The sequence below is a fragment of the Ursus americanus genome, chromosome 9, assembly GCF_024610735.1.
Source record: "Ursus americanus isolate L20-20 chromosome 9, mUrsAme1.1.p, whole genome shotgun sequence".
Lineage (NCBI taxonomy): Eukaryota > Metazoa > Chordata > Mammalia > Carnivora > Ursidae > Ursus > Ursus americanus.
Window position 1 is genome coordinate 47515170 of NC_142135.1, and position 15172 is coordinate 47530341.

The window sequence follows — 15172 nt, forward strand, 5'->3', positions numbered from 1 at the left end:
GCTTGTTCTCTCTCTCTCTCTCTCTCTCTCTCTCTCTCTCTCTCTCCCTTCTATCTGACAAATAAAGAAATAAAATCTTTTTTTTTAAAAAAGAATACTGCAGACCAGTATTTCTCATGAATATGATGCAAAAATCCTCAATAAAATATTAACAAAGTGAATCAAATAATGTATAAAAAGAATAGACAGCACGACCAAGTGGGATTTATCCCCAGTAAGCAAGGCTGGTTCAACGTTCAAAAACTAATCAGTGTGATCCATCACATCGACAGGCTCAATCAGGAAATGACAGGATCTTACCAACAGATTCAGAGAAAGCATTAGACAAAAACGTAACACTTATTCGTGATAAAAATTCTCAGCAAATTTGAAGTAGATAGGAACTTCTACAAATGGATAAAGAGTATCTACAAAAAACCTCCGGCTAACATCATGCTTAATGTTGAGAACCTTGAAGTCTTCCCATTAAGAATAATCATAAGGCAAGGATATCTCCTACCACTACTGCATTCCAACGTGTACTAGAAGTCCTAACTAAACAATAAGACAAGGAAAGGAAATAAAAGGTATACAGATTGAGAAGGAAGAAATAAACTGTTTTTGCTGATGGTGTGACCATCTATTTAGAAAACCTGAAAGAATCAACAAATAACTTTTGGAAATAATAGGCGATTATAGCAGGATTGCAGTGTACAGGGTTAATACACAAAAGTCATTTGCACTCCTGTATACCAGCAATGGACCAGTGGAATTTGACATTAAAAACACAATGCCATTTACTTTAGCATTCCAAAAAATAAAATAGGTATAAATTAACAAAATACGTAAAGGATCACTATGAGGAAAACCACAAAAACCTGATGAACAAAATCAAAAAAGAACTGAATAAATGGAGAGATATTCTGTGTTCATGGATAGAAAGATTCAATATTGTCAAGATGTCATTTCTTCTCAACTCGATTTATAGATTCAACACGATTTCAATCAAAATCACAGCAAGTTATTTTATGAAAATTGACAAACTGATTCTAAGGTTTATTTGGAAAGGCAAAAGACTCAGAATAGCCAACACAGTATTGAAGGAGAAGAACAGAGTCGAAGGACTGACACTACCTGACTTCCAGATCACTATAAAGCTATAGTAATCAAGACATTGTGGTATTGGCAAAAGAATATAGAAATAGATCAATGGTACAAAATAGAGAGCCCAGAAAGAGACCCATATAAATATAGTCAACTGGTCTTTGACAAAGATCAAAGGCAAGACAATGGATCAAAGATAATCTTTTCAACAAATGGTGCTAGAATAACTGTACATTCACATGCAAAGGAAAAAATTAATCTAAACACAGACATTACACCCTTTACAAAAATTAAATCAAAATGGACCATAGACTAAGTGTAAAACACAAAACTATAAAGCTCCTAGAAGATAACAAAGGGGAAAATCTCGATGACTTCTGGTTTGGTGATGACTTTTTTAGATACAACACCAAAGGAATGATGCATGAAAGAAAGAATTGATAAGCTGGACTCCTTAAAAATTTCTGCTTTGTGAAAGACACTGTTAAGAAAGTGAAAAGACAAGCCATAGGCTGGGAAAAAATATTTGAAGAGACATAAATGATAAAAGACTGTTATCCAGGAGCACCTGGGTGGCTCAGCTGGTTAAGCCTCTGCTTTCAGCTCAGGTTGTGATCCCAGGGTCTTGTGTCAAGACCCGCCTGGAGCCCTGCCTGGAGCTCAGCCTGGAGCCCTGCCTCTTGCCCCATGTCAAGCCCCACATGGGGCTTTCTGCTGCGTAGGGAGCCTGCTTCTCCCTCTCCCTTTGCCACTCCCCCTGTGTGTGCTCCTTTGCTCTCCTTCTCTGTCAAATAAATAAATAAATAAATAAATAAATAAATAAATAAATAAACAAATAAAATACTTTCTAAAAAACCTGTTATCCAAAATATACAAAGAACTTTTAAAATTCAGCAATGAGAAAACAACCCAATTAAAAACTTGGTCTAAGACCTTAACAGATACCTCAGCAAAGAAGATATGCAAATGAAAAATCAGCATATGAAAAGATGCTCCACATTGTAGGTCTACAGGTAAATGCTGATTAAAACAACAATGGGATACCACTGCATACCTATTAGAATGGCCCAAATCCAAAACACCAGCACCAAAAGCTGGCAAAAATGTGGAACAATAGGAACACTCATTCAGTGCTGGTGGAAATGCAAAATGGTACAGCCATTTTTAAAGACAGTTTAGAAGTTTTTTCCCAAAATTTAATACAATCTTACCATATAATCCAGCAATTGCACTCTGGTATTTACTCAAAAGCGTTGGAAACTTATATCTGCACAAAAACCTACCCATACGTAACAACAGATGTTTATCCACAGCAGCTTTTTTCATAAATGCCCAAACTTAGAAGCAACCAAAATATCCTTGAGTAAAGAATGTGTGAAATCACTGGTACATCCAAACAATGAAATATTACTCAGCGCTAAAAAGAAATGAGCTACTGAGCCATAGAAAGACATGGAGGAAACTTAAATGAATATTACTAAGTAAAAGAAGTCAATCTGAAGAGGCTACACATTGTATGATTTCAACTATATAACATTCTGGAAAAAGCAAAACTGTGGATATAGTGAAGATTCCAGGGTTTGACAGGGTTTAGGAGAGATAAATAGTTGAATTAGCAGAGCAAGAGGATTTTTAGAACAGTGAAACTTCTCTCTTTGATACTATACTGATGGATACATATCACACATTTGTCCAAATTCATAGAATATACAACATGAAGAGTGAACTCTAATGTAACCTCTGGACTCTCAGTGATAAGGATGTGTCAATGTAGGTTCATCAATGATAGCAAAGATATCACTCTGGTGGGGATGCTGATATTGGTGAGACTATTCATGTTGGGGGCATGGAGTATATGGGAAATCTCTGTATCTTCTGCTCAATTGTGCTGTGGACATAAAACTGCTCTAAAAAAATAAAAATGAAATCTATTTTTTAAAAGCAAGAACAAATTAAAGACAAAGGAAGTTTAAAAAAAAAGGGAAATGGCAAAGATGAAAGCAAAAAGAAATGAAGTAGAAATTGACAAGTTAATAAAGCCCTAAAAATGGTTTTTGAAAAGATCAATAAAACTGAAAATATTATGATACCATTTTTATATTGGAATTTTTAAATCTTCGCGTATTTTAATTTTTATGTGTGATGGTTAATTTTATGTGTCAAACTGACACTTAAGGGATGCCCAGATAGCTGGTAAAACATTATTTCTGGGTTTGCCTGTGCAGGTGTTTTTGGAAGAGATTCATATTTGAATCAGTAGACTAAGTAAAGAAATTCACCTTCGCTAATGTTGGTGGGCATTATCCAATCCACTGAGAGCCCGAATAGAACAAAAAGGGGAGGAAGGATGAGTTTGCTCTATGTTTGAGCTGGGACATCTGTCTTCTACACATTGGGTAAGGGTGCTCCGGGTTCTCAGGCCTCCCAACTCCAACTGGGACTTACTCCATTGGCTCCTCTGGTTCTCAGGTCTTTGGGTCTGGACTAGGACTACACCATTGACTTTCCTGGGTCTCTACCTTGAAGATGGCAGATCAAGGAGCTTCTCGGCCTCCATAATCATGTGAGCCCCATAATATCCCTCATAATAAATCTATTTCTGTAAATCTGTATATAACCTATTACTTCTGATTCTCTAAAGAACCCTAATACACTGTGCGAGTTAGATTAACTGTTCTCATCACATTTTCCTCACATCAGAGTGTCATAATTTGTTACCAGTAATAAATTATCAAATTTTAGAGGAATTTTTTACAATTAGAAATTATTCAGGTTTGGGGCGCCTGGGTAGCACAGTCATTAAGCGTCTGCCTTCGGCTCAGGGCATGATCCCAGGGTCCTGGGATCGAGTCCCACATCAGGCTCCTCTGCTGGGAGCCTGCTTCTTCCTCTCCCACTCCCTTGCTGTGTTCTCTCTCTCACTGGCTGTCTCTCTGTCACATAAATAATACATTTTAAAAAATCTTTAAAAAAATTATTCAGGTTTGTTCCTAAAATGTTATTCCCACTAAAATTCATTAGTATATGTGTCTTACCTCCAGCTGCTGCGTAACAGACGCTGTACACTGAGCGATATAACAACAAGGACTTATTTCTCCTGGTTTTGTTTGCTGGGAAGTTCAAAATCAAGGAGCCAGCAGATTCAATGCCTGGTGAAGGCCCACTTCTTCACTTGTAGACAGCTTCTGGCTATATCCTCTCATGGCTCAGAGAGAGATGGTATTTCTCTTGTCTTTTCTTGTAAGGGCACTAATTCTACTCACGGGAGCTCAACTTCATGACCTAATTATCCTCCAAAAGGCTTATCACTTAATCTTTCTAATCTTGGGGGTTCGGTCTTCAACAGATGAATTTGGGGAAAACACATTCAGTTCACTGCTTATAGTCTTTCCTGAAAGAGAAGAAAAAAGGTGGTATCTTAGGTTATATTTTGAGAATTGTACATAAGCACCGATATCTCCGTGGGAATATCTTCCAAATTTGGCCATCACTTGTCATACTTGCTGAAGTAGAGGGGGAAAAGTTAATCACTAAACTAGCCCAGCTAATGAAGTCCCTATGTTAGAACATGAAAAGTTGTCAAAACAAAATTACTTGGAATAAAATCACAGGACAATGATCACAGGACATGATCAAAGGATTGAAGAAAGCCAGGAGTCAGGTCTGTTGGCATTCACACCCATTCCTGTGTGGGAATCCATTAGATCCTAGGCCCAAGTTTATAAAGAGTTCTTTCTAAAAATAAACTCTGCCCTTTGAGTTATGAGAAATGTTTTATGCTTCACGTGAATCTTTCTGAAAACTTCAAGTGATGAATTTACAAGTAGTGTCAAAATCTTTCAGGTTAATATAAATTAAACAGAATTCTATTTTTTTAAAAGATTTTATTTATTTATTTGGCAGAGAGAGGCAGTGAGAGAGGGAACACAAGCAGGGGGAGTGGGAGTGGGAGTGGGAGAAGCAGGCTTCCTGCTGAGCAGGGAGCCTGATATGGGGCTCGATACGGGGCTTGATACGGGGCTTGATCCCAGGACCCTGGGATCATGACCTGAGCCGAAGGCAGACACTTAATGACTGAGCCACCCAGGCACCCCCAGAATTCTATTTCTTAAATTTACATTTCCTTTGTTTCATTCCTGACTTTCCCACATATATTTTTAGGCTCCTTCTTTGAATGAGGAAGACCATGACAATTTTACCTACCCAGTGCAGAAGTATGGAAGTAGCCCTGCGTCTGTGCAAGGATTTGGTAAAATACATTATCAGCAGAAATTGCCAATCTTCCTAACCCCATGGCTACTTTCTAGAGCACATGCATCTTCTATTCATTCAACAGCAAATTTATGAAGGGCTTAGTATGTGCTAGGCGCTCTACTAGGGGCTTGGGATACATCACTGACAAAACAGATGTCTTTGCTTGCAAAGTTGAAGATTAATTTTCCCAAAGCAGAATTTCAATCATTTTATAAGCCTGCTTAAAAACGTTCGGTAGTTTCCCCAGCTTCTGCTAAGTTAAAAACAAATCCCCCCGTCTTTCATTGAGAGAGTCCATAAGCTGGCTCCAGCTATCTTTCCATGTACTTCTCCCATTTTTCACTTTCCTTGGGATGATTTTACACTCCGTCAGACTGGGAGATTATTAACCCTCCAGTTTTCACCTCACCAGAACGCCCAGATGCCTTCCTTTTCTGCCATCTTCTTTAGTCCTTTCAGTCTTTATTTTTTCCTTCCTCTCTTCTGATTCTCTCTCCCTTCCTACCAAGCCACTCTGCTTCCTCAGCAAACATTAATCAAGTGTCTACTATGTTCTGGACACTGTGCTAGAGCTGAGGAGGTAAAGCCAGTTTTCTCTTATTTCTACTCCTTGAAATATAAACAAGCAATGTTTAGATTTGAGCACAAAATACAAGCAGAACTTGGTTGAGGCAGAAAAAGTTACACAAATGTCCTTCTGCCCAGTTATTAGCTAGTGTCAAGCTATAAATTCCAAGAGAGCAGAACCATGCATGTTGTTCACTTTTTTTTGTCCCCAGCACCTGGCACATTCCCTCTTATATGGCTGATGCTCAATTAATAATTATTGAATGAATGAATGAATGAATGAATGAGAACTAGCAATAAGACCACAAAATGACTTTAGAAGTGGAGTAACAGATGACAAAATATTTGAGTTGCCCAGGATCCATGAAGAGAGGAAAATCAGAAGCCATGGAATCAGAATTATAAAACCAGTTAAAAGCTGAGTCTCAAGTATTTTTGAATTGTCACCCTTTTGAACTATCCCTAAGCCTGCTAACGTATGGGAGAGGAAAACATTTATTTTAAAGGTATGTTTTTTGAATCCAGGGACAAAAAAAATTTTTTGTCAGGTTCACTTCCTTTTATCAGGCAATGAATATCATATCCCTTTCCCTTTTTCACTTATTTGCTAAGAAACTGAGCTAAACAGTGCTCGACTCAACTCCATCTGAGCCTCACCTGTAAATGCAGAGGCCAAGGTCTTTCCCATTGGGGTCTAGCGAAGATTAGATGTAATAACTGATGGCAAGAGCACTGCTCATGTTCAGTTACACAGGAGAAGCTCATTACTTAAATACCCCAGAGACCCTTTATAGTCCTGCTGCTTCAGAAATAGACCAACTTCTTACAGATTCTAGTCATGTGATAGTAGCATGTCATACAATGGTAAGTGGCTGAAAATCCTTGCTCCGTCACATCTCTTTGTTTGTTTACTGTCCTATTAAATAGGTATAATATTAGTATTTACCTTATAGGGTTGTAAAAATAAATGAGTTAATAAATATAAGAGGCTTGGTGAACATTCTCAGCACAGAGTACACATAGAGTGAACATTAACTCTTACAACATTCTTGGTTGTAATCAACCCAGAGCCTTCATAGCTGAACAGCATAAGGGTTAAGAGCAAGATCACTCAGATCAAGCTGCTTGAGTTCATTTCTTAGGTCTACTAGTTTTTACTTTCTTTGTGAATTCAAGCAAATTAATGTCTCTGAGCTCAAATTTCCTTATTGGTAAAATGAAAATACTAACAGTACCCATGTTATAAAGCTTTGTGATGTTTAAACCAAATAACTGAGCTGACACTTAAAACAGAATCTGGCACACAATTAAACACCTGGTAAGTGTTGTTTCTTCTTATAATGAAAAAGTGCATGCCTCGAGGTGTTCATGGTCCAGTAGGAGAGAGAGAAAGAGAGATGAAACAAATAATTACAACATAAAATGGTACGTGCTGATAGACATAACTATACTTTGCAATCAGAGTATGAAACTGATTTATTTATGTGGAACATTAAGTAAATTACCACCTAACTGGTGAAGTTAACACAATGTATTTACTCAGGGATACTACTACTATCATTTAATTACCTGATTGGAATAACAAATATTGACAAAGAAAAGAAAACCCCAGTAGAGAAAATAAGCATTCTCTTAATGAGATGGCTTTGTTTTGATCATAAATGACTTAGATGAATTTCATTTGTTCTAGGTTTCCCAAAAGATTGTTCAACTGTGATAATAACAGTGGATCTGGTTCTTACTTCATAAAGGCAGAAAATATGCTTAATTAAGATTGCACATCACAACAGCCCCCTGTAGATGTGCCATTTTCACAGCTTGCTTCACACCTCTCCTACCAGCACCTGGTAATTCTTTGTGTATCTTTGTCCTCCAGAAAAAAAATGCTGTCATCGTCTCAGGCTGTGTCTAAATAGGTTGCATGCACCCAAGAGTTCTGTGCTATTTCTTCAATCCATCATCAATCCCATCTGCCTACCCCAGTTCTTTTGTTCTTTCCATTTTGATTTTTTTCCTATGGCTATGCTGGAAAGATCAAAGAGCAGATGTCACTTTATATGAGTATATTGTTAGGATGTGAAGTCAGAAATGTTTAAACTGAAGTCATCAGAGCTAAAGTAAGCCTGATAACATGTTGGTGTCTTATGGTAGTGGTTCGGGACTGTTATTACATAAAGTAGTAATTACTGCACCTGGTCCTGTATATATGCAGATTAGTAGAAAATTCTGGTTAATAGAATTTTGAACATTTGAAAATATAAAAGACTATGCTTGATTTCTCTATTGTTCTGCTTGTTCCTTAGCTTTTTGGTTGTTTTTTGGTTCAGATTTAGTTTGAAATATGTTTTCCTTATACTTTCTTCCCCTTGGAGAGGAATGGAGAAGCTTATAGTCACTGTTCATGTGAGTGATAAGAGATGTAATATCCAACCAAATTACACAAAAACTCTCTTCCTTCTCCAGGCCAATGAAAGACTTTATGTCTCAGAATTATCTTGCCAGGACTGAAAGACTATTGCCACTGCAGATAATGACCTGAATCTCAGGGGGAAAAATTCACTTTCTTAAAGAGCTTAACATTAGTCAATTTTGGCTCATTTATGAAAAGAAGTCTTGAGAATATGCTTGCCCTTAAGCGTGAGTAATATTGAATAATAAATTTCATGGTAGTAATTTTACTATTATGTTAGTTGGAGTCTTTTGCCATTTTTCTGCCCTTCTTTTCTTCATTAGCTTTGATATCAGGATCCATGTGGTGTTAGAACATCTGCCAGTAGCTGCAACCCTACAACCTTCCAAATGCAAATGCAATAGAATTCCAGCTTCTCACAGACCTGAGTTGAGTCATGTGGTTAGATTGGTGGAATGCCCACTTGACTTAGGCATGGATAGCGTGCTCTTCCCTGAGCTTTAGGACTGAACACTGGGGAAGGATGGCTTACATGGGAAATTTAGGGTGTTAGTAAACAAGCAAAAAAGATGAACTGGGATAATAGGCACCCATAACACAACAAATGTCATCTAATGGTAAGTGATAACATGTCACCTAACAATCAGTTAACATGGACTGAGCACTTAATATTTGTCAAGCCATGTTCTGAATGTATTGACTCTCAAAAGAAAATAATTTCCTGTGTTACTCTGTGTTACAATAACCCATAGAATAAGATAGAATTTTGGGTTTTTTCTCCCATTCTTCATTCAGACCCATCATTAAAAACTCAATGTATTTGACAAGAAATTAAAATTATAGGATATTAGGAAATGTTTGGAGCTACATTATAGATATAAGTACCATTAGAGGTAGTAAAGCATAGTGCAGGATTCTTCAAACCATTTTGATCAAGGTATTCTATGAAGAGAAAATTATTGAATAAGTATCTATATAACTAATGAACTATAATCTTCTACTGCTCTATTAATGTATTGAATATATTATAAAAGTACACCAAAAATAGAAATTACAGCAGAACCATTTTAAAGATGAAATAGATGCTATTTTTTAATGTCTTGCTAAACATGACAGCCTTGTGTTATCATTTTTTGAACAATATTCACTTCTCAGGATTCATAACTACAATGGTGGACAAGAATCCATAGTCCAACTATTCTTTTGATAATTTCAAATATTTTGGCCAACTTATTTCCAGTATTGTTTAAGTAGACTTTTTAAAAAATCGTGTGATATTGCTAATAAAAAACTAGTAATAAATCTAGGAACAGTGTCAGTTGTGCCCTTTTCTTGTATATTTGTGCCTGAATTATTAGTGTCTGCTTCAGTCTGCTGTTTTGTTTTGCTTTGTTTCTTACAGGAATCTTTGTACACCACTGTCTATTTTGTAAGTATTATTTTATTCAAAATAAAAAATATTGAATCTGTAAAGCCTCTTGACTGGGCATTCATCGTCTGCACTGAGAAGAAAAATCCTCTCTTGAGGACGGCCCACTCTTTCCTCAGGACCCCTCCCACATCTTGAGTGCTCAGTATGGCTCAGTGAAGGACAGGCATCAGTCTATGTAGTAGATATTGAAAAAAACAGGTTTTTTTCTCATTTTTAAATTAAAGATAAAAATGAGTACTAATATTTTGTCTCTCCTCCCCACTGCCCGCCACCTGCGAACTGCTTGAACAGTCTCTGGATCATACCCAGATTATTTCTGGAGATCAGTGACTAGTGGCACAGAATGAGCATAAGTAAACACACTGCATATCTTGGTCTTGCCTGAAGCCCACTGTGCAACCTTAGTCTGTTCATCTGTTAAATGAGGAATATGAAGTCATCCTCATGGAATTTTTCTGACGATTACATGAGATAATTCTCCCAGCGCTGAGCCATCTTTCTTGAAGGGGAATTAGGTGCCTTAATGAGGATCTTGTGTGGTCTGAAGTCAGACTGTCTAAGCTCAAAGGCCAGGTTAATGGTCCGCTACTAGTGTAATCTTGGCGAGTTACTTACGCTTTCCAAGGCCCATCTCCTCACTTGCTAAATGGTAAATAATATTGGTGGCACCATCTTCTAGGCTTGTTTTGAGGATTAAATGAAATAATATTTGCAAAGCTCTCAGCAGAGTGCCTGATGTGAGGAAATTCTTTATGAGAGTTAGGTCTTATTTTCATGGTTATTCTAAGGATCAATTCAGAAAAAATAAAAAATAAAAATTTTTACTGACAGCCTTGATTCAAAATTAATTAATTACATGATTATATATATAATATATATTTTATATATAATGTGCATATATATGTAATATAATATGTATTTTATATATATTGTATATATCAATAGATATGTATATAATATGTACATATTATATATAAAACATATCCTTACAATTTATACCAGATACTCCATCATATAGAAAGGCAGTCACAAAGTGAAATCTGGGACTCCTGGGGCCCTCCAAAATTCATTCAGAAGCACTGAGAGGTCAAAACGTTTTCATAAAGATACTAGGAAGCTATTTTCTTTTTCACTCTCATTCTTTCATGGGTTTATAGGGGGTTTTCTAGGAGCTACATATGTGATATTGCAACAGACTAAATGAAGAAGCAACTATGAGCATCCAGCTATCATGTATTGAGCCAGACGTTACAGAGATATCTTTTATACTCTTCTCACTACATTTTTTTAAATTAAAAAGCTATTTTTCATAAAACATAGTATTTATATAATAAGCTTTTAAAAACCAAATTAACAAATACTTAATATTTACAGTTCTCAGCTGGGAAGGAGGAATTGGAAAAAGCAAGTCAAAGGGTACAAACTTCAAGTTACCAGATGAGTAAGTCCTGGGGATATAATATAAACATGATGACGGCAGCTAGTGCTGCTCTATGGGAAATTCACTAAGAAAGTAAATCCTAAGTTGTCATCACAAGGAGAAAAAAAACCTTTCTCCTTTTTGTCTTGTCTTCTTTCTTGTCTTTTTACTTTATCTACATGAGAAGATGGATGTTAGCGGAACTTGCTGTAGTAATCATTTCATGATACAGGTAAATGGAACCGTCATGCGATACACCTTGCACAGTGATGTATGTCTACCATTTCTCAATAAAACTGGGGGGAAATGTTCTCAGTTTTAATTTTCAGATTTTGATAGCTCTAACCCATATAACCAAAGATTTGGAGAATCCTTAATAATTTTTGTATAAATAGAGTTTTAAAACCAAAAAGTTTGAGAATTGCTGATATAGAAGATTGTCGATGAAAAAGTTGACATCACTTTTAGCCACCAAAATTAACAACACATTCTATTCTTTCAGCCTGGAAGTAGACCACAGCTGATAGCATAATATTAAACTGGGTGCACAGAGCCCTCAGGTGAGGTGGCTCTCAGATGCTTGGGTAAATAGAATGCTGGTAGGTGCCAAAGGATGAGTAAAAGCACCACAGCATCATGGTGGTTGAAAAGGGACCCAGAAATGTCAAATATCTTGCTTACTGGGGCGCCTGGGTGGCTCAGTCGTTAAGCGTCTGCCTTCGGCTCAGGGCGTGATCCTGGCGTTCTGGGATTGAGCCCCACATCAGGCTCCTCCACTGGGAGCCTGCTTCTTCCTCTCCCACTCCCCTTGCTTGTGTTCCCTCTCTCGCTGGCTGTCTCTGTCTCTGTCAAATAAGTAAATAAAATCTTTAAAAAAAAAATATCTTGCTTACGGTCTTAGCCCATTAGTGATAGAGCTAGAATACCAAATGGAGTGTTCTTCCTCCAGATTTTTATCTGAGGGCGCGATTTCAGGTATAAAGATTACAGAGCTTTTCAAGATTTTCTTTCTGTCTTAAAATTCCTCTGAAATGTAGTAGAACTAAATTACAAAACATGTGTTTATTAAATTACAATTCTATCTGAATCTTACTATAAATCTCAGGTTACCATTGTCCATTTTCACTAGATCTTATAAGATCCACCACAGAGAGGCATGTTAACATTTTTCCCATTGCAAACTAACCAACTTAAAGAAATCATCATTTGTCATGTTTTGTAGGTCCCCTTACAGAATGTTCAACCTAGAATCCGTATTTTCCCCACGAAATGTCTCATGCCAACGTCACATTGCTCTATTGCATGTACATGGCCAAACGAAATGAAGAGGTAAACTAAGGCAAACTTAAACGACCAAAAACTGAGTTTATTTTGGAATAGCAGAGGAACTGTAATTCGGGAGACTCAAATGATAGCCATCTACAGGTGAGTCCATTGGTTTGCGGTAAACTGTATTTTGGGTCCAGGCATGTAAAGAAAGAAGTCCAGCCAGAGTCCAAGCAGTAAATTCATTGGCTCGAGGATGGGAAGAGATTCTCGGTGGATATTCATTGGTCAGGAGATAAATTCTGGTTTTCTGGAAGTCAGACATTTATGGGAAATTAGTCTTTTAGTTCTTAAGTTTTGTTTTCCTGCGGTTGCATGTGTGATTCTCCATTTCATATCCTCTGATTCCATTTTAGATTGAAATCCTTTCACAATATCTAGTGATATTTAGGCTTTCTTTTCTTACTTTTTTTTTTTTTTTTTTGAGAGGGGAAAGAGAGAGAGAAGAGATTGTTAAATATATCCCAGAGGAGCAATGGCATATTTCTTCCCTTCTTCATCTCTTACTCTCAAATAATTGAAGCTGACTGTAACCCATCAAATAATTAAAATTAACAGCAAAAGAACATTCTGATTGTAATTTCTAGATGTTTAAAAATGCATGCTGGGAGTTAGTGACTTAATTCTGTTTGAAATCAACTTTTCAAGGTGACCTGTGACCAAGTTTTATTAAGCTGGTGGGGTAAGGGGAGAATAATTTGTTCATTTCAATCATTTTTCTTTATAGTAGTAGAAACCAAGTTTGAGTTTTCACTGTCCTCCTGTGGAGCTCCCATAAATTCTAAGGATATTTAAATAATAATGGCTGTCAGAGTGTCATAGGAAATTTTGAGGCAGCTTAATCCTTAGCCCAGCACAGGCAGTTCCCAAAGCAACTAATAATTTAATAATGTTTTTGTCTTGCAAAAGTGATCTGCAGGCTTAATTTGCTCGTAGCCACAAAGTTAGCTGAATGGTTTTGCTTGTCCCCTGAAGTTTTCAAGATGCAGTTTTCATCTTCCATGTTTTTTGCAGAAAGTCTCAGAGACAAACCTATCTATTGTGGGGGAGAAAAAATAGTTCTTTACTTTTCTGAGTTCTTGGCTGAGACTTTCCTGTAATAAAAGACACATTAACAGAAGGAAGAAAGAAACTATTTTAATTACCTGTGGAAGCCCTACAAAGATATGAGACTCAAAAGACAGCCAGACAATTGAAGCTTGTATACCATCCTGAGCTAAGGAAAGGGATAGGGTCTGGGGCTTTAAAGAAGGAAATGTAATTCACCTGGAAGGTGAAAGAGGAAATGTTTGTCAAAGTTTGCCTGGCCAGGTAAGTAGGTCTCTCAGATGCAAAAGTGATCTCTGGTAACAGCTCTCTTCCTGGTACAGGTCCCAGTTTCTAATGTAAATTTCCTTTATAAATATAGATTTCCCTCACAAAAGGTAACTTTCACTCTGTTTTCAGAGCTTCTCTTGTGTCTGTAGTTTCTTTAAAGTAATCAGCTCAAAAATAATGCATATGCCAAAAAGTCATATTTTGGGGTGACAAACTCTGTTCCCCTTCAGTTGCCAAAACATATATTGGGTTCAGAACCCAAGTCAGAGATTTCTTGTCAAAACTGTACTGTTTGAGTAAGCACAGAAAAAACTATTTGGCTCTATACTTTCCCATAAACTCTAGAAACATCAATTGTTTCTAGAGAGTTGGGTTTCTCCGGAGGCTGGGAAACATGAGCAGTTCCTGGAATCTGTCCGGAGACTGGGCTCTTGGGAATTTGTGAAGCTTAGTGTAGATGTCCCAACCCCACCTCTTTTCAAAGACACAGAAGCTATTTTACAATTTTGGTAACAGAGTTACCAAATCTCTGTCCAGAGAAGAATATAATTACATAATTTCTAGGAGCTTCAGCAAACAATCTTGACCTAAGTCATCTTCCTTCTTTCACCACCTCCCAAAACATATACTTAATTGTTAAGATCTTTTTCAGACTCCTGATAAATACCAGGGTATTTATTGTTCCTTTGAAGAAAGGAAAAAGAAAAATTGTTCTCAATTTTATTTTGTATTTTAGTTTTGAATAAACTTGGGAGAAAGAATGCAAAACACAAGTTTGAATTATTTTTGGATTAAATTCCTGGGGTTTTATACATTCTGCAAATAATATCTAAAACACACAAACAAACCCCCCCCCAATAATAAAAAAAAAAAAAACGGGCGCCTGGGGGTTCAGTCATTAAGTGTCTGCCTTCAGCTCAGGTCAAGATCCCAGGATCCCAAGCCCTATGTTGGGCTCCCTACTTACCAGGGGAGTCTGCTTCTCCCTCTCCCTCTGCTTGTGTGCTCTCCCTCCCTCACTCTCTCTCTCTCAAATAAATAAATAAAATCTTTAAAAAGATAAAAATAAAAAATAAAAGCAAATCTGACTGTCTTGTGTTAGTATATTGGAAAAGCCGAAGAGCTTGCTCCTGTACTTGGGGTTAGTACTACAATTTGAATTTGGCACATAATCTTACCCTTTCTGAAATTATTTTTAAGTGCTGTTCCCTATTGCTATTCCAGTTGAATGGACAGTGGAACTCCACCATATTTAAATTCTTTATTGTAAAATGGCTTTGGGCACCTGGATGGCTCAGTCGGTTAAGCGTCTGCCTCTGGCTAAGGTTATTGGGGGGGGGGGTGTCCCTGCTCAGCAGAGAGT